Below are 20025 nucleotides of genomic sequence, written 5' to 3' on the forward strand. Positions count from 1 at the left end.
ACTCTTGGTTGGGCCTTCTAGGGAATGCTGGAAAGACATCTCAAACAGCTGGAATATTTGGTACTGGGTAATGCTTACACAGGTTCACTTACTAACACAAAGGATTTGACATACAAGCCATAATAGGAGTTCTTAAGGGGGAAAAAAATGTCGTTTTAAATGATATATGTAATAGGGGCAAGGATACTAGAAAAGGTATCAGATGAGAATAATGTCCAACACACAGGCAGAACTTTTAACTGGGGGACCTGGAAATAGAAGACACAGAGAAATCTAATGTGTGGTCATATGATTAAACCTGGAGAAGACTGATGATTGCATTCTGTCTGCCAGGATGCAATGACTAAATCCTGGGAGAACAGCAATACTAGATCTGTTGTTGAGAGAGGGGCTTGAGAACCAGACCTGAGACACAGAGTGGGTTTGTGCTTTAAAGTTAGGACAAAAGTCCAGTGTACAAATCTGGGCCATAAGGTCAGGGACAACCTAAGAGCCACCTGGAAATTCATCTCACAGTGTGGACATATGAAACATAGTTCTACCTATTTTGAGGTTGGAATTGATTGTAGAGGCCAGCATAGGATTGTCTGCGGTATCCTGCAGCCATAGCTACTGGAGAGGAGGATTACAGATTCTGGAAGCTAGGCCATGCTGAATATATCAGAGTTCCACAACTATGTGATTATGTATCTTAAATCTTTTTAAAATTTTATTGGTTAAGAATTCCGTATAGAAACAGTATTGAGGATACATCAATAATGAATGTATCAAGGTTAATTTGGGTGGATGTGGCAGTGGAGACTAGAGTTTTAGAAGGGAAAACATCTTTATTCAGAATGCTAAAAATAATGACTTTGTGTACCATCTTGAACATTACTGTTGAATACAGCCAAGTAATTATATATCCCAAATCTAGCTTATACTTCCCATACAAATATAGGATGACTAAAATAAAATTTTAAAATGTTAAGGTGCTGTTTAGCACACCCACCCTAAAGAATATTTTGCTATTTTTAATAGCCATAAATGGAATAAGTTCAAAAGGTAAATTTCCCAGCAAAATGAAGAATACTTATTACTGTGATATAACTGCTTTGGAAAAGTTTTTTGTTTGTTTGTTTATTTGTTTGTTTGTTTTTTATCATGGCATTTCTCCTTTTCCTACCTCCACTCTTCAGGCAAATAATCAGTATTCTCTACACTGCCTCTGGGGGAGGGGTGTGACAGGCAGAAAGCAGGGACTGAGAGGCTCTGTGTTCTGTGTTCTCAAAGTCCCAAGCCCTTGGAAGAATTTAACGAATTTACTTATCCAATATCCAGTCCCATCCCAGATAAGGAAAAGATGTTTCCAAAGCTAATGGGGTATAAGGGGAGAGAGATGGAGAGAGAGAGCGAGGGAGAGAGTAATAGACAAGAAATCAGTGTGTTCCAGAAGAAAAACCTGTACATCCTCTCCAGAAAAGGGCTGGTAAGATGACAGATCACAGAAAAATAGAGAATGGTTACATGGCACTGGGTCTAGGGATAATGAGGCCAAACAAACTCCTGGATATCCAGCATACCCATGAGCAGCAAAACAGCTGCCAGAGCTGAAGGATCATGGGGACAAAGGATGTCTCGGCAACCACCTGCACAGACCAGTGGCTAAGGACCCAATGGGCTCCTGCCAGTCCATGTCTCAATACTACATGAGGTGCCCTGACCCTTGGCAAAACTCTAGGGCAGTAGGAAATCCTTCAAAATCACTAAGAGTACATTTCTATCATTCCAGCCTTCTGCACCGAGCCTAGATGAAGTAACGGAAATCTAATTTACTTTTCTCCTGAAACGACCAAAAAAAAAAAAAAAAAACCCGATATGAAATAACAGTTTTTAAGACTCGGGTAATAAAGGTCAGTGATCCCTGAGAAATAGGAAACAAAAGAGACGAGCCCTATGATTGTCCCAACTTACTACCTTGAAGGAGTTTTCAAGCTGCAGCTCCGGGAGAGGAACCCAGGGGAAGCCCAGCAGACTCCCTAAACTGAAAGACAAACCTGAGAGATTAGAGAGACTGATACAGCCAGAGTTTGTCGACCTAGAATTTTATCCCTAGAAAAATATCCTTCCTTCAAAAATGAAGATTAAGTGATTTTTTCTGATTTATAAAAACCAAAATATATATATATATATCGGCATAGGAAAATGATACCAGATGCAAATATGCATCTGGCAAAGAAATGAAAAGCACAAGAAATGGTTAAGCATATGGGTAAATATGCCTTTTATTAATTAGTCTCTTTAAAATATAACAGACTAACTAAAAAATAATAGCAATGTGTTTTCAGGTTTATAGCATATGCATAAGTAAAATGTATGCCAAAAATAGCATAAAACCTGGGAAGAGAGAAAAGTAAAGTTCTTACACTGTATATGAAGTGGTAGCATAATATTATTTGAATATAGATTGTGATAAGATACAGCTATATACTAAAAATCTTAAAGAAATGACTAAATAACGAAGCAAAACAAAGAGTTATAGCTAAAAAGCAAACGAAGGAGATACATTAAATCATTAAGAATCACTCAGCCTAAAAGAAGACAGGAAGGAGAGCCCTGAGCTCTACGAGGAGACCTTTGTTCCAGTCCCAGCTCTGTTTCTGGCTAATGATAAGAACCCAGTCAGCTTCTCTTTCTTTATCTCTTTGGTTTTGTTTTGTTGTTATTGTTGTTGTTGTTGTTGTTGTTGTTGTTTTAGCTTCTCTCTCTTTGGATCCCAGTTTCCCTGTCTATAAAGTAAAATATTTGGACTAGAGTCTGGTCTAGTCACTAGATGATCTTTAAGGCTCCCTTGAGCCCTAACATTTTGGAGCATCTGATCTGTTACCGGAACATTACCTGAGATCTTAGAAATGAGGGCTTGTTTCAGAGGTGAGAGAAGCTGAAAGAAACTCCCATTAGAACTTTTCTCTGGAAGTAAGACTGGACTGGGAGTCAAGGGACCTGGGTTCGATTCTCTTCTGCAGACAAGCCCAGTAATTGCAGGCCTCTAAATTGCAAGATTCTCATCTGTCAAGTGATCTAATGAATCCTCAGGTCCTTGTCCTTCTAACATTTCAATTTCTGATTCTAAGTATCATCTTCAATTGTTCCCAGGCTTTTAGTCAGTACTCAGTAGAAATAAATTAAAATATGTCTCTGGAACTCTGATCACAGCTTTGAAATTAGATCATTATGGATAAAAACATTTCAGTTGAGTCTCACTTGTAAATGAAGCCAGCCAGCTACATGGCAGGGGAAAATTGAAGTACACCCATCCCTCAATTTATGCGGTATTTTTTATGTGAGATTTTTTATACACAGTAAATATTCTCCCTGTTTACACAGACTTTTTATACATGGTTTCCATTTACATGATCTTATTTTATGTGGATCTTTCTTTTTCATTTCCTTTATTGGCAATTACTCTTTCTAAAAAACAATAGCTTAACATGCAAAGAATACTCACTAACACATAATTATTAATGATCTTATTCATTGGATGGCAAATAAAAAAACATTAGTGACTACTGATGTTTTCTGGGGGCTTGGTTTTGCAAATGTTTTGCTATAGAAGCTGAAAATTACATAAAGGAAAAATGTCTTCCTTTTAAAATACTTTTACTTTTAGATAATGCACCTGGTCATTCACACAATTTAGAACATCCAAGTATAAAAGTTGTATATTTGCCACCAAATAAAGCTTCCTTAATCTAACCTTTAGCTCAAGGCATTTCCACCTTTAAGATTAATTATATTAAATGGAGTTTTAATAATATTTTTAATAAACTTAAAGATAATGAATCACAGTTATGGAAGCCTGGAATAAATAAACAATTCTAAGTATTAAGACTATTACTTTAGCTTTAAGTGCTATAAAGCCATCAACTTTAAGTGCTTGCTAGGAAGCAATATGGCCAGAGGAGGTTGTACCAGGGAATATGGTTCCAACTGATGAGGGATTAATTGGCATTTCTTATTAAATTTCAAGAAGAAAGCTCTGACAATTCGAATGTAGATGATATTAACAAATTACTGGTTGATCATGAATAATTGATAATGAATTAATTTACTTAATATCTACAGCCCATCCTGTTGATGAATATGGCAGTGACTTTGAACCAGTTCCATTCACTGCAAAAAATATTTACAAAGCTCTTAAATTGGCCACAAAACTGGAAACTGTAATTCTAGATATTGATTCAAACATCCAATGAGTCTTAAAATTTTTAATAGATTTTTTTAAATGTTGCAGTGAATATCAAAGAATTTATGAAAACTTAGCAAAAGATAGGGTTGGAAAAAGATCACCCAAAAACATAAACATAAATAATGAACCTGAAGTAGAACTTCCAAATATTTCTAGAAATGAAAATGGTGATTCTGTGCCAATTACAAAGAGAAGATTGATTGCCTTAGGTTGCAGTACAAACACTGAAAGCAAATAAAATTTATTTTGTTTTTTCTGAATTTTCATTAGAATTTTTTGTGTGAAAAATAGGTGAAATAAATATTTTTATGGCTTATATTGGCCTATTTCTTTAGTATCTTTTTTCTTACTGGTTGGTTCTTTATGTAGTTTTCTTCCGCATTAAAAAAGAAGACATGTGGAACAGATAATCTGTGTAAATTGAGGGATGGGTGTATGTGGTAATCTAAGGCAACGTTTCCTTCTTTACATCACTGTGGTCACTCACAAATAATTCTGACTACTGAGAGAGGTCTTTAAGGCCTAATTCTCCTGTTTAAATACCAATTCCCACCCTACATATAATTTATGTTTTCATTGTTAATGTCTTCTCTATGCCCAAATGGATTATAAATAGGAAATTATGGGAGGGATTTTAACCCAAAACTATAATTCTGTGACAACTTAAGAAACACTTATTTCATGTGGCTCTACTGACCAGGTTCCAGACTTGATCTAAGTTCTCCCTCTGACAAATAGAATAATTAATTCTTTAATTTGATCATCCCTAAGAGATCCCTAGTGTATTACTGACATGTACAGAAGAAATCACAATATTCAGAAGTGTTTGGGTCCCCACAGAAAACTGGTCATAATGTGGAAGAAAACTGCATAAATTAATTAATTTAGAACCAATTTTAAGGTTCTTGAGTTGAATTGCGTCCCTTCAGAAGATGTTGGTATCCTAACCCCTAGTACCTGTGAATGTAACTTTATTTAAAAATAGGGTCATTACAGATAATCAGGTTAAAATGAAGTCATTAAGGTAGGCCCTAATCCAACATAATTGATGTTCTTATAAAAAAGGGAAATTTGGACACAGACATGCACACAGGAAAAACACCATGTGAAGATGAAGGCAGAGATTTGGGTGATGCATCTACAAGCCACGCATCACCAAAGATTAACAGCAAAACTCACAGAAGCTAGGAGAGAAGCATGGAACAGATTCTCCCTACTCCAGAAAGGAACTAACCCCTCCAACAGCTTTATCTTGGAATTCTGAACTCCAAACCTGTGAAATAATAGATTTCTGTTGCTTAAGCCATCTTGTTTATAATACTTTGTTACAGCAGTTCTAGCAAACTAGTGTAATAGCTACATGTTTTGAGAAAGTATCTTGGTAATAAGAGATAGGATAATAAGATCTGGAAGAACAACAAAATCTGAAACAAGAAGCAAGAAAACACTAGAAAGAAGACAAAGAATAAAGGTTTGAAAATTAATTAATTAATTAATTAATTAATTTAGAAAGCAGGCCCACTCATTATTTCTTTCTGTGTTACAATAATCCCTCTCCAACAACAGATTCTCCTAATGGGAAATTCTAATCTGTGGGAATTTGTTTCTGTGTACCTTTTGGCAATAGCAAAAAAAACAACAACAACAACAAAAAAAACTGTCAATGCCAGTTTAAGTCTATTACTTAAAATATGTCATTCTTATTAGAGAGAAATAGAAAAATTAAGGAATGAGGAGATGTGAGTGAAAAAGAGGGGAGAAAAGGCAGATGGCAGAGGAGTGAAAACATTTACAATTAAACTCGACAAAATAAAGAAGACAAGGAAAAGTGTATCCCAAATCTGGAAGCACACACTGGTGACAACTCTCGAGGGAAAGGATCTGAGATTGTTTTAAAGAGGCAGTTGGAAGGTGAGAAAGAAGGCAGGAGTAGATTTCTCAAGATATAAATTCCTAAAAATTTTGAATACTTTAATATATGGCTATATACTCACACTCACATAAATGCGCAGGTGCCTCGTGCACATACCACGAAGCAGTCCATATTTGCACACAATCTAAGTAAACTGCTGGAAAGGAAGACCCTGAAAAGTGCCCAGAGAATGAGAATGATAAATGCAAATTAATAAGGATATTTGTATTTTAATAATTTAAGGTGTGTAAAATATAATTGATTTTCTTATTTAAATTCTTGGTTTATATAATGCAAATGCCAGCATTCCTCTTATCCCCAAAGGTGAATACTGTCTAGTATATTTTGGGAAAGGTAGGTTTATTTCATGTTTTCTTCTAAATTATTCTAGGCTGCAGCTGCTTCTCCACAATACTCTGCTCCCTCGTGGGTCTCCACGGCTGAATGATTATTTACTTGTTGACCATCAGCCTCTGGTCACTGGTATGAGTTCCTGGACTTCCAACCTTCCTGGTGTGGTGTCTCCTCATGTGCACCAGCCAGTGATGACTGTGAACAGGCCACACTTCTCACAGCCTTCTCCTCCTACTCCCAGGATTCCAACACATGGCTCAAGGCTGTTGAGATTTTATAAAGTTGAAGGCAATTGAAAAGGATTACTATAAAAGAGGGGAGGTGCTTTTAAACTGTGTGCTTTACAGGAAAAGCTCAAAATGAAAAAGATAAGCATTTGATATGTGGTCCCCTTGAAGACACAATTCAGGTTTTACCATTGCCTCCCTATCCATAGATATGTTCTCCTCTCACCAAAAGTCTCCTTTTTCAAAACACAACACTTAAAGCTCCTACAACAACCCATCAGGTAAGTAGAGGGTTGGCACTCCCCTTTATTCTTTCGTGGCTTTCTGACTGTGCAGAACTTAAGAAGGGCAAAGAAATAATGTCTGTGTCAGTTACATGCTTTAGCAAGCCAGAAATCAAAACTCAATCCAAACCCAATTCAATGTTTATTTTCAAAATTTATTTTTTCATTAAAAGAATGTTCTAACATAAGCTTTGGTTAGTTCAGTTATTCAATAATGTCACCAGAGACTCAAGCTCTTTCTCTCTCTCTCTGCTCTGTTGAACAAAGCATTAGCTTCTTAGGGCTGGTACCCTCATAGTCAGCAACTGCAACAGCAAATACCCCTGCTCATATCCAGTGGAAGAGGGACCCTGGCTTTTTTCTGCAGAAATTTCAAACACACCTATTCTGCCTTTGCTACTAAATCCTCAGTATATTCAGAGTAGCCATGAACCTCCTGATGCCAGTTGAAAGTAACCTGCATATTCCCATTTTCTGGAAAAACTGACATTTTTCTCCATGTTCTTTTAGACATATTTTTTAAACCATCAATAAACTTTAAAAATCAGTAACAGAGGTCACAATCTTATACATAGAACATTTTTAGCCACACTTTAATGGTTTCCAGTATGTAATAGAAATTCAATAGATATTTGTTGAATGAATGGAGAATAAATAATCATACTGGCCCCAAACGGCTTGAGCCTGAACCAATCACTGGCAAAAGTTCCTCGTCCAAAGGGAAGCAACATAATATCAACTATAATTCCGTTATAGAGAAATCTGATTGTTGAGAGCCTTAAAGACCCAAGCAAATACTTTGAAATTAAATTGTTCTTTTTTTTTAATTTATGTTTATTATTTTTATAAGATCAAAGTTCGGGAGAGCGTACTCTCCTGCAATTTCTGAACATGAAAGGGAATAAGTAGGAGGGTCCTTATTCCTTCTACACACATGATCTCCAAATGGTGGGAGGTCCCTTTGGGGTGGGAGTTAAGACGGAAGACAAAGTTTGATTTTCCAAGAAAAATTGGTTCACTTAGGCCTCAAATGCCCAATCGCGTGTTTCTTATATATTTTTGTAGTAAGCGTAATTGTGCTTCCTCCAAAAGACATGTTTGTGTCCTACTCCCAGAACCTATGAATGTGAACTTATTTCAAAGTAGGGTCTTTGTAGGATGAGGTCATACTAGATTAGGGTGGGCCCTGATTCAATGACAAGTGTTCTTCTAAGACGTGAGAAATTTGGACTCAGAGACAGAAGACACATGGGAGAATGCTATGTGACAACAGAGGCAGAGATTGAAGTGATATGTCTGCAAGCCAAGGAATGCCATGGGTTGCAAGCAACCACCAGAGGCCAGGAAGAAGCTCCGCAAGAGCCTTCAGAGAGATCCTCATCCTCTTCCACACCCCCTGCCTTTCTTTACCTTTAGCCTTCGGCTATGATGGGTTAGTTCTACTAACTGCTATATGGTTTTTAAGTTCCAAATAAAGTTTTTCAAAATCTCTCTTGGTATGAAAAACTGCCAAAACTAAGAAAGTTCATAAGAGTCTGGAGAGCTCCTTTCCCATTCAGATTGTTAGGTCCTCCATAATGAAAAACCTTTAAGTTTCATTTTAGAGCTAATCCTGTTCAGTTTGTGGTAATAGCTCAGAGCCAGATCTCACATCAATTTCTCAGAAAGTTTTTCCATCCTTTCCCTCTATCTCCTTGAAGTTTCATAAAATTACTAGTGTATAAATGATTATCTAACTTAACCTCCACCTAACGAGAATGTTCAGAATCTCCCATGCTTGAGGTCATCTGTGCCTCTACGCAGTGAGACATATACATCACCCTGTCTCCTCAGCATCTCACTACTTCTGCTGCTGCTATCTCATCCACCCATCCATCCATCCATCCATCCTTCTGTCCATCCGTCCATCCATCCATCCAGTTAATATCTACTGAGCACCAACTCTGTGTCAGGTACAATTTTAGGCACTGGAAATATAGTAGGAGGAAAATGCACAGTGAATACACGAAAGATTATAGAGGAAAATTCATTAGAGAGAAAAGGGTCAGGTGAAACCGAAATTTTAAAAGGGTAATCAGGAAAAACCAACTCTGGTTATTATGGAAAATGCAACTACCAAGATTACTTGGTTGAAGAAACTCTATTTGTTGTTCAGAATGGCAGTAGGTTTTTCGTTTTGATTTTCTAGGAAGTATCATTCCCTGGTGCCCCAGTTCCACACTTTTTCTCTGTACTCCTTGTAATAGCTTCTTTCCAACCTTGGCCCTTCCTCGTCATAAAAAGTCCTTCTCTTTGGGGCTAATAGTTGCAAGCATTCTGGTGGCTCTGCTTCGCCTATACTTTCTCTGAATATGCTTCCCATAATAGACACCCTATTCCAAGTGGGCTCTGATCAACACAGAATAAAATGGGACCATCACCTCTAACATTCTTTATTGTGTGTGTTTTATATTTGATGGTGCAAACATGATTGTGTCCACTTTTTTTTTTTTTTTTTTTTGGTAACCATATTGCACTGTTGACTCATACACAACCTAGAGTCAATAAGATTGCTAAGAAATTTTTAGCCCCAGGGCCTTTCAACTCTATATATGTCCTCCCTCTTGATTCCATTATCTTTGAGAAAAATTAAACAAACCAGTTAGGGCAGTAGCTGTGGCAATCAGGACACAACGCATGTAATGACCTCTAGATATCCTCTTTTGTGCCCTCTAACTCTACCTACTTTATCCTAGAGATTTGATTAACACCATCCTCATCTGCAAAGCTTTAAAGTGCTGAGTTATCATCTGCCTATTTTTTCCCATCTAATGTTTAAAAAGAAATCAATTGATGGCAGCTTATGTTTCTGTCCTTTGCTTTCCTTGCCAGAGGTGAATCCCACTGTTTCCAAGAGAGAGCGGGCTGTGTGCCTGCCCTGCAGCCTCTCCAGCTGAGGGTGGCATCACAAAGAAAATTCATATTCTCACTGCCCTGCTCCCCCTTGTGAAAATTAATTATGTGGCATGAAGATTAAAACTCTCCTTACACCCAATCCCAAGGTGTCCTTTTTTATTCTTTACCTTCCAAAATCAACAGGGACAAACCATCAAAAGAGGTATTAAGATACAGTTTATTATCACTGTCATAAAGGTTTGAATTCATTAATTGCTGGTAGTGGAATCTTAGATAATTTACTCAACTGCTCTGTGACTCTCTTTCCTCTCCATTAAACGGAGTTAATAACAGTAGCTATGTCTAAGGCACATTGTACTCATTAGAGTTCCATGTGAGAAGCACTTGGGACAGTAACTGGCACACAGTGAACACCATGTAGGTGTTAGCTTCTATTTGGGGCTAAAATTAAATCTATAAATTCATAGTTCAGTCCCAATTATATGGAGGCAGATTATGTGCCCTGTGCTTTCTCCAGGAGAAACAGTGTGATATTGGAGGTTCCGGAGTCACACAGACAAGGAATAGTATCTGAAATCCACTGGCAACGTTACTTATTCTAGGTAAGCCTCAACTTTCTCATCTGCCAAAAAGAGATAATAATACCTTCTTCACAGAGCTGTTGTGAGATCCAGGTGAGTTAAGTGGTCATAGTGTTCCAGAAAATTCCTGTTAAATTTATTGCCTTGGATGCACAAAATTCAGTGTGCACCATTGGTTGAGGAAGATCATTTTTTGAAGAAGATAATTTCACCATCCTAATGCAATGAAGAGAGTTTGACTCGTGACTTGTCTTTTCTAACAAAGGGCCAATTCTCTCATCATGGCCATCCAGGTTTCACTGTAAGCTAGTCACAGGTTATCTTTCCCATGAGCTTTCCAGGGCTCCACACTACAATATTCTTATCCAGGCTGACTCCTTTTGCCAACAACCTGCCCATCTATTATTTAAAAACCTCTTCTGAATCTGGTAACCAGGAAATAAAACTTTCTCAAAATTATTGGCTCATGGGTTACCCTTTCAGGTTCGTTATAGCAAGGGCTTTCTGTAGACAAGATCAGTAGAAGAGCCTCAAGGGGATGGGCACAGCTGATATTCGGAAACATGGCAGAGTGAGAGACATCCTCAGATCTCTCCCCTTGAAGCAACAATAAGTTGAACATCTAAAACTCAACAAAAGACACCCAAACTTCACATTAGCACATCTGAGCGTGGGATCTGCACTTAAGAGCTATCACAGGTCAGAACCCTGGGTGTCAGGCAGCGGACTGGGAGAAATAAATAAACTGCCTCTTGCAGCCACCAGGGTTCCCTGTAGGAGGAGCAGGAAGGGAGAAGGTGTGCCTATCAAGCAAATAGAAGCAGAGGAGTGCAAACCTTACTAAGAATAGGGCAATATAAGCCTAAATAGTAAGAAGAGAATTGTTATAGCAAGATAGTAATGAAGGTTCAGCATACATAGGGACAAATTGAGATAAGAATGACTATAAAGGGGAGAATTCGAAGATCCAAATTTGCAAAGGGGAATGGAGATAAGGCACTCTCAGAGGAAAATGGATGACTGTGTGTGTGTGTGTGTGTGTGTGTGTGTGTGGTTACCATTACACACCAAAGATTCAAAACTGAAGTATATAACATAAAACAAGAAGAACCAGAGGGAAGCCCACAAAAGCCAACCAAAATAAGGAAAACAGAAACACAAGGACAAGGAAGCAATGGAAACACCAAGCTACCAGAAAGCAAAAAATAAAATGGCTATAAGAAGACCTCATCATTCAATAATCACCCTAAATGTAAATGGACTGAGTTCACCAATAAAAAGGCACAGAGTTGCACGATGGATCAAAAAACAAAACCCAACCATATGCTGCCTCCAGGAGACACATCTCAGCTCCAAAGACAAACATAGATTCAAAGTGAAAGGGTGGAAAATGATATTTTAAGCAAATGGCATTCAGAGAAAAGTGGGAGTGGCAGTACTATTATCGAATGAAATAGACTTCGAAATAAAAAAAGGTAAAGAAAGATACTGAGGGACACTTCATAATGATAAAGAGAATCATGCACCAAGAAGACATAACACTTATTAATATCTATGCTCCCAATCAGGGAGCCCTGAAATATGTAAAGCAATTACTAACAGAACAGAAGGGAAAAAAAGACCAAAACTATCGCAATAGGGGACCTAAATACTCCATTGTCAGCTATGGACAGATCATCCAAACGGAAAATCAATAAAAAAAATAATTTGATTATAATGGTCTACAGCTATACTTGTAAAAGGGCAGAGCTAAAAGTATCTTCGGAATCAGTCTTTACATATGCCTCATTTTATACATGAATAAACTTATAAATAAAGTGACTTGTCCATGTCAAAAAGGTAAGAAATGACAAAGACACATCTAGAGCCCTGGTCCTAACTTTTGATCTATTATCCTTTCTCTTGCATCATATCACCTCATATTCCTGCTGAACCTGAGGATTTGATATTTGCACAAAAGTGATGCAGGTATTTTTCTCGTTTCATAATTTCAGCCCTTTACGGTACACATGAAAAAAAGAATTACTTTAAATGTTTAAAACCAAGGGCAAAATGCTTCTAGCAACTAACTCAAAAACTAGTCTTGTCCAAGAAATCCTTTTACTATACTGTCATCCTTGAATCACTCAAAATGAATATGTGCTTTTATTCATCTAATTTTCTGAGTAAATACCATCAGTCACCTTGAAGCAGGTTATTGCCTGCTGATAAACAGTCCTTGACAGGCTGTAAGCAGTCAGTTTTTACCATCTGGTCATTAATCCCTAGAAATGCCCTATATCCAAATTCTTAATTGCTGAAACAAATGGTTTCCATGGGTGATTAAACATCAGAGAAAATCTGCAGCATTTGCTAATAACAAAAGTAGTTCTTTGTGCCACTACTCCCATACCCCTCCCCTCAATTCCAGGGAAGGCTGAATGAGAAGTCAAGAGAACAATGATGGTCACAAAGAGGTCCGAAGGTGAGGGGGACAATGTTCTTATTCCCTCCTCAGATGTCATTCTGAGAGCCATTGAAACTGTGAAGCATGGTGTGTAAGAGAGAAAGGTCTGGTGGGGAAACACTTCAGTGCTGCCAGCAAGGATTTAGGCAAAGTCTCAGTCATGATTAAACAAGGGTCACTTTGGGAAGCTTTCAATAGAGCGATACTTAAACAGGATTTAGGGGCACGTTTTTGGAGAAATGATCTCTCAGTAGTCATGTTAACATCACCATTTATTTTAGCCTGGGTTTCTTTTTCTTCTTTCTTTCTTTCTTTCTTTCTTGCTTGCTTGCTTGCTTGCTTGCTTTTTCTTTTTTTTTTATACTGTTTGCCTGCCTAGCTTATTGCTCTTTCTAGAGCTATAATCCCCGTTTCCTCACTCCCACTCCCATAGTCATCATTTATACAGTTCCCTCATGAGCAGCCAGTTTACACTGTGTGGCTTGAAACCTAGGTTGATGGGTCCCGCCTTGACCCTTGATCTGAGGTGAGCCAATCAGAGTGACTTTCTATCGTTGTTGGACTTGAGGTCAGATCTTAAAGCCAGCATCTTTCCATGCCCAGACTAAACGTTTAGCTCAGGGCACTCCATGACTATGTTTCCTGCCTTGACTTCAGGAGAAGTGGAGGCAGCCAATTTGAAGGAAGAAAAATGAGAAACTGAGAGAAATTAATGAAAAATGATGACAGAGATGGTTGTGATGAGTTTTATTGCTTGTTCCGGTTGTTCCTGGAACCCAGATGCAATCCTGATTGTGAATTCCATGAGAACCCCAACATCTAAAGAATGAGTCCCCTTTTTTTCATTATGTTAATTAGGAACCTGTCACTGCAAATTTAAAAAATCCTAATGAATATGTTTCTTCCCTTTGATACTGCCTTTATGGAGGTTCATTTAAGTTCAGGGACATCTCCTTTAAAGTAACATACATGTTATAGTTAGAGATGAGGTTCCTCGTTAGCATGTGATCTTGGCTCTTCCTGATAGTGTCTAGTTGTGCGGAGGTGATTATCTTTGCTGTCAAATATCAAGAACACCCAGATCTACCTGGAAGCATAGCGGTGCTAATTGGGAAGTGATGTTAGGAGTGCAGGCTTTTTCATCCTCTATCTCCTGTCACCAACCTACTATTTATTGTGTGATATGGGTTATTATAAGGATCAGAGAGGTTCTTTAGAGATGAATAACCCTTTGGCCTGAGCTTGAAGAATTGTTTTGCCTACTCCTATGAAGCTGGTGGCAACCACGAGGTCAGGAGAGTTTCCTAATATTTCCTATTCATGACTAGCTTCTCTCCTTTGCCTTGGTAAGCACAGAGAGATCACAGCTACTAAGGGGAAGCATCTCTTCCCTGAGGTGATAGTTAATAATTTAGAAAGGTCCACCAGTTCTTAAAAACTGTTTTATTACAGCAAAAATTAGGCATGCTTGTGAATATGAGAAAAGGTGACACAGATTAAAGTACAGCAATGAATCCTTGTTCTTTCTATATATTTTCCACCAATGTATCTTTACTGTCCTATGTTCTTATCTTGAGGGATTCACTATAATTATTCTGTCTGATTCTCTAGTAGAAGGTAACTTTTGAGCAAATGTATGTATAGGTGCTCAATGACTGCTTCCTCCTTCCAATTGCTGCTCTCAATGCCCAGAGCCCCAGACTTGAGCTCCTAGCCAGAGTCTTTATTTCCCCCAACATGGACTCAGATGTTCCCGTCCTCAGCTCTATTCTTGATTCCTACCTCAATGGCCTCCCATGTACTCGTGATCTTGTTCTCTGTTGATTTTCCAGTGGGTAAATTACTTCTTTTGTACAATACATTGACAAATGTCTTAAGAATAAAATGCCAATCCCAAAGAAATTCCCTTTATGGTCGAATACCAGGCAAAGTATGAGATGAGTTGAGGAAGTGGATCTTTTGATGCTCTGGGCATAAACAACCTGTTAACCATGTTTTGGGAGCAGTAACTATGTCTCTATATTTGAGTTTCCACATAAGAATTCTTTAGTGCAGTAAAGTGCTTATTTTATTTCATGCTGTTTTGTATTTATTGAGAATCTTTCCTTCTGAAGCTTTAACTACTGCATAATATACTATTTCTGTCAACATTTTAAAAAAGGAAGACTGAGTAATACACAATCTTGGGCATTCTCAAGAGCTCAGGCTAAGAAGATAAATTTATATAAACCCTATAATTTCTAACATGCTATCTTGCACAAAATGTAAGGAGAGCAAGATGGAGGTAAGATTTTATACATATATAAATTTACATATGCAAACATATAGATATGTATATGTAAATATATCTCAAACATCTCAGTTCTGGCATCTGCTTTTGACACCGATTGAAGAACTTTCAGATGTGCAGACAGGCCCCTGAGGCCTATGTTATTTTTTAAGAGCTTCAGAAGATATAGATGCACCTGGTCTTGAGATAGTAGCCAGTACTTGTTACTGAATTCTCACATGATTCATCCAATAGAGTTACTAAGGAGCTATCATGTGTCAGATACCGTGATGGGCTGCAGTTTCCTCCTGCTCAGTGTTTTCCCAGCCACTGCCTAGAAAGACCGTATTGGAAAATGCCTAGGGTACCTAAGAACAGGGACTGTGCCATATATTTGATCTATGTAGGGGATCATCTCTTGGTGGATTGACTGATGCTTTGATTGCTAACATGGAAAAGAGGCATCTGATGTACATTTTTGTATCTAGAGGTAGAATTATACCTTTCCTTCCACTACATTCAACATCTTCACTTCTTAAAATAACTTAGGGAGAGAATATAATCCAGAGTGAAATATATCAAAATAAGATCATAATCATTGAAAATAAGATAATTTGTAAATAATTCCATGCTAACCTAAAGTAGTTTGCCTTTCAGTACTTTGCATACTACATTTAAATTTTCAAATGTTTTTTGGGTAGACCCACTCAAAATTCTTCTGGTATGTTAGGTTTCATAATGAATTCTTCCCAATTAAACACTAGTTGTGAAGATTTCTCTTCCAATTATCTAGTGCTCTGCAATTAACCACCCCAAAACTTAATAGTTTAAAAAAACAATTAATTATTACTTTTAACAGCCCTGGGGTTAATTGGGCCAAGCTAGGTGACTCTCATTTGGGACCTCTTATATCAGATTGGTGAGTAGCCATCTGAAACTTGGCTGGACTAAAGACCAAAATACTCAATCATGTGGCCGGCAGTTGATTCTGGCTATAGCCTGGAAGCTCACCTGGAACTTTAAACCAGTGGCCCTCCATAGAGCCTGAGCTTTCTATAATATGATAGCTTGATTTCAAGAGGGACAGCCAGGCAAATAAGCATTCCAAGAGGCCCAGGTAAAAGCTGCAAGGCTTCTAGGCTCAAACATAATATTGTGTCACTTCTGCTACATTTTATTGGCCAATAGTAAGTCATAGAACCAGCCTTTATCTGAGGAGAGGGGCTATAAGGACAGGAACAAGATGCTCTTGTATGTTTGGCTTCAGCTGGAGCAGCTGAGGCTCGTGGATCACTGCCAAGAAGGCTTCTTCACTCACATATCTGGGGTTATGGTGCTACCTGATGTCTCTGTCTTGCTCTCTTTGTCTTTCTCCATCTCTTTGTCTCAAATGGCATATCTTTATATGACTTTGGCTTCTCACAGAAGTAAAGAGCTGGACTCTACTTTGTCACTAGATTTCCCCAAAGATGTTCTTGAAAGTCCCAGAACATCACTTCTGTCATGTTATATTATCAAGCTAATTTACTAAGACCAGCCAAGATTCAAGGGGAAAGAAATAGACTCCACTTAATGGAAGAACGGCCTGCCTGTGAACAGGAAAGAAATCAGTAACAGCCATCTTGGAGACAAGCTATAAGTATCCCTCATTACCTACCAAAAACATAGAGCTCTCCTAGAGCTATTCTACCACACTGCCACACCTCAGCCTAAATGTCACTTCCTCAACATAGCTTTCTTTGCCCGCGCCCCACCCCCTGCCATGTGATATTGTTATTTATAAAGACCTATATACTTGGCTTTGATCCCACTTATGGCACAGAGCTCTTAAAACCCTTGAGATTTCCGTGTGTGTGTGTGTGTGTGTGTGTGTGTGTGTGTGTGTGTGTGTGTGAAAGAGAGAGAGAAAAAGGTATATTTTGTTATGGTAATGAAGAAATTTTTGGAACACACCGAAGGATGGGGACCAGTTGCCAACCAGGTGATTAGAAGGTGATTAGAAGGTTGGAACTTTCCGTCCTACCCTCCTAAATTCCAAGGAGAGGAGAGAGGCTGGAGGTTGAATCAATACTAACGGCCAATGATTTAATCAATCGTGCCTATGTGATGAAACCTCTATAAAAACCTCAAAGGATAGGGAGCAGAGAATTTCTAGGTTGGTGAACACATCGAAATGTAGGGGGAAAATAGAAGCTCCATGCCTTTTCCCAGTACCTTGCCCTATGCATCTCTTCCACCTGGCTGTTCCTGGGTTATAGACTTTTATAATAAACCAATGACCTAATAAGTAAAATGTTTACCTGAGTTCCATTAACTACTCTACCAAGTTAATTGAACCCAAAGAGGGCAGTGTTGGAACCCCCAGTCTATAGCCTATCAATCAGAAGCACAGGTGACAACCTGGACTTGCAAATGGCATCCATAGGGAGGCAGCGCAGTCTGTGGAACTGAGCCCTTAACCTTTGGGATCTGATGCTATCTCCCTGTAGATAGTGTCAACATTGAATTAAATTTTAGGACAGGCAACTGGTGTCCAAGAATTGCTTGGCGATATGTACAAAAAAAAACCCCATATACACAGACATTGGAATTTGGTCTAGAATCCTCTTTATCCTAGAACACGTTATAAATGCTCACTTTATCAGTGCACATATCGTAGCACTCACTACTACCCTACAAAGATTACTTGTTTAATTATGTGTCCTCTTCACTAGCTGCTGCTGAGGATACTTGTCTTGTTCATACTGCATCCCCATACCCAGCATAGTATGCCACAGTGAATCCTCAATAAATATTTAGCCAACCATGGAGGCTGATTGTGTCTACAGTAAACCCTGCTGGAGCTATCCTTTGGCTTCAAGAGTCATGACTGAATCCTTGGTCTTTGTCATCCTCTTGTTATCACTCTTTAATTTTTCCCCAAACATACAAGAGATATTTTCAAGTTAATAACACCATTAAGACTTGTCCCGAGCTATTTTTTTTTTTCCAGCTGCAAATTCTGTGGGCTGGAGTAGTGATTACCATGCACAAGACTGAGACAGGGTGCGGGCATAAGCTGCTCCTGAAAATAAAGCTACCATGATGTACCAGCCAGTAACTTAATAGGGAGCATGATCTTCAATTTGCTGAGTGTAGCTCTACAAGGAGCCCTGAGCTGGGCTTGTGACATGTCATATCTCAGAGGATTCCAGTAGCTGCTGCTGCTACAGGGAAGGATTGATGACTCTGATAAGAGATTTGAACACAGTCCTCTTAAAAACCATAAGGGCTGGGGTCATTGGGCTAATTAGGATTTCAGGTGTGTATATGTGTACATGCCATATATAATAATACATGTATATTACATACATAGTATAGAAGGGCAGAATATTTGGGGATAAAGCAAAAGCCAAAAGGAAAAAGGCAACAGGCAATCTAATCCACTTAATGGGTCAAGGAGCTCAGAGCTGAGCTGCAAATACATCATTTGATAATGATAATGAAAAAGACAGCAATCTATATCTACAAATAGCATTAAGGTAGATTTGGTTTAGAGGCCAAACTAAGTTGATGTGAAATTTACGAGACTGGCTGTCTCTCAGAAATCCTTGGTGATGATTCCTTTTTTTCTCCTTCGGATATCATCATGAATCAGATTTTGTTTCCAAAATGGGTTTTCCAGATATGTGGGGCTTTGTTTCATTCAAATGACAAGCATTTTGCTACCCAAACTAATGTCTTAATGCTGAGGATGCTAATTTTACAAGTGTGTGCAGCTTATTTAGTGGCCCCTTTGAGTATTTCATTTCCCTGTCCAAATTCTGTGGGTCTCACAGCAGAGTGCTCCTGCACACACATATGTATTCATAGAGCTGAAAGTTGCAGGTGGCTTGAGCTGGAATTTGCAGAAAGGCTTGTGTCTGAATCATGTCTTAGCAGCTGGTCCTAGAAAATATCTGAAATGTGTGTCCTCATGACTTGGACAGTATGCTTTGTGTCTGCAAATCCCATTACAATACTTCTGTGCAAAGTGCTATTGGAAAGGTACTTCATTTTCAACCAAAGTTCTAATATATCCTCCACAGTAATCACAGTACTCTGCATTGCAAATATGCAGGATGCATTAGGCCCTTTTCTTCTTATGATGCCTCAGTCAATATCAGGTAGCACTTACAAAGGGTAATGAAGTCTGCTTTCAACACAGCAATGTTCCTACAATTATGCGCTGATTGACCTTCACTTTGTGCTGTGCCTGCAAAGAGAGGGGACTCTGATATATTGTACAGAGCAGAGCATGTGCAAGTCAGATGCCTCTAATAAGCAATGAGCTTTATCCCTGCAGCATGTGATAGGAGTTTCACTCTAGACTTGCTCTAATTCAAGAGCTACAGTGGACCAAATCAGAAGTTTAAAGGGAGATTTGGGGGAATAGTTTTTTTTTTTTTTTTTTAAAAAGGTCACTCCAGGATTTGGATCTTCACCTTATAAATATTATAACAAATGAAGTCACTGTATTGACTTATTCCACAAATCTAACTTAAGTATATATTTCCTTCTGAAGAAAATATTCATTCTACATAAGATGCAACTGTAGAGATAAGTTCTCATCCCTCTTTAATGCTTCTGTCTTTTTTCATGTTTCTCTGCTGCAGTTAGGGCAGATAATTGCTGTAACTAGTAGACTCAGGAATATGTAATGATTTAAGTACAATTGACATGTATTTCTTGCCAGGGCAAGAGACAAGTAAATATAATAGCCAGGGCAATTTCAAGCCATCAGTGTTAGTGGCAATGGGAGGAATGCTCCGCCCTACAGTTATTCAGAGGCCCAGGTTGATGGAGGCTTC

This window comes from Rousettus aegyptiacus, unplaced genomic scaffold (assembly GCF_014176215.1).
Source record: "Rousettus aegyptiacus isolate mRouAeg1 unplaced genomic scaffold, mRouAeg1.p scaffold_m13_p_11, whole genome shotgun sequence".
Lineage (NCBI taxonomy): Eukaryota > Metazoa > Chordata > Mammalia > Chiroptera > Pteropodidae > Rousettus > Rousettus aegyptiacus.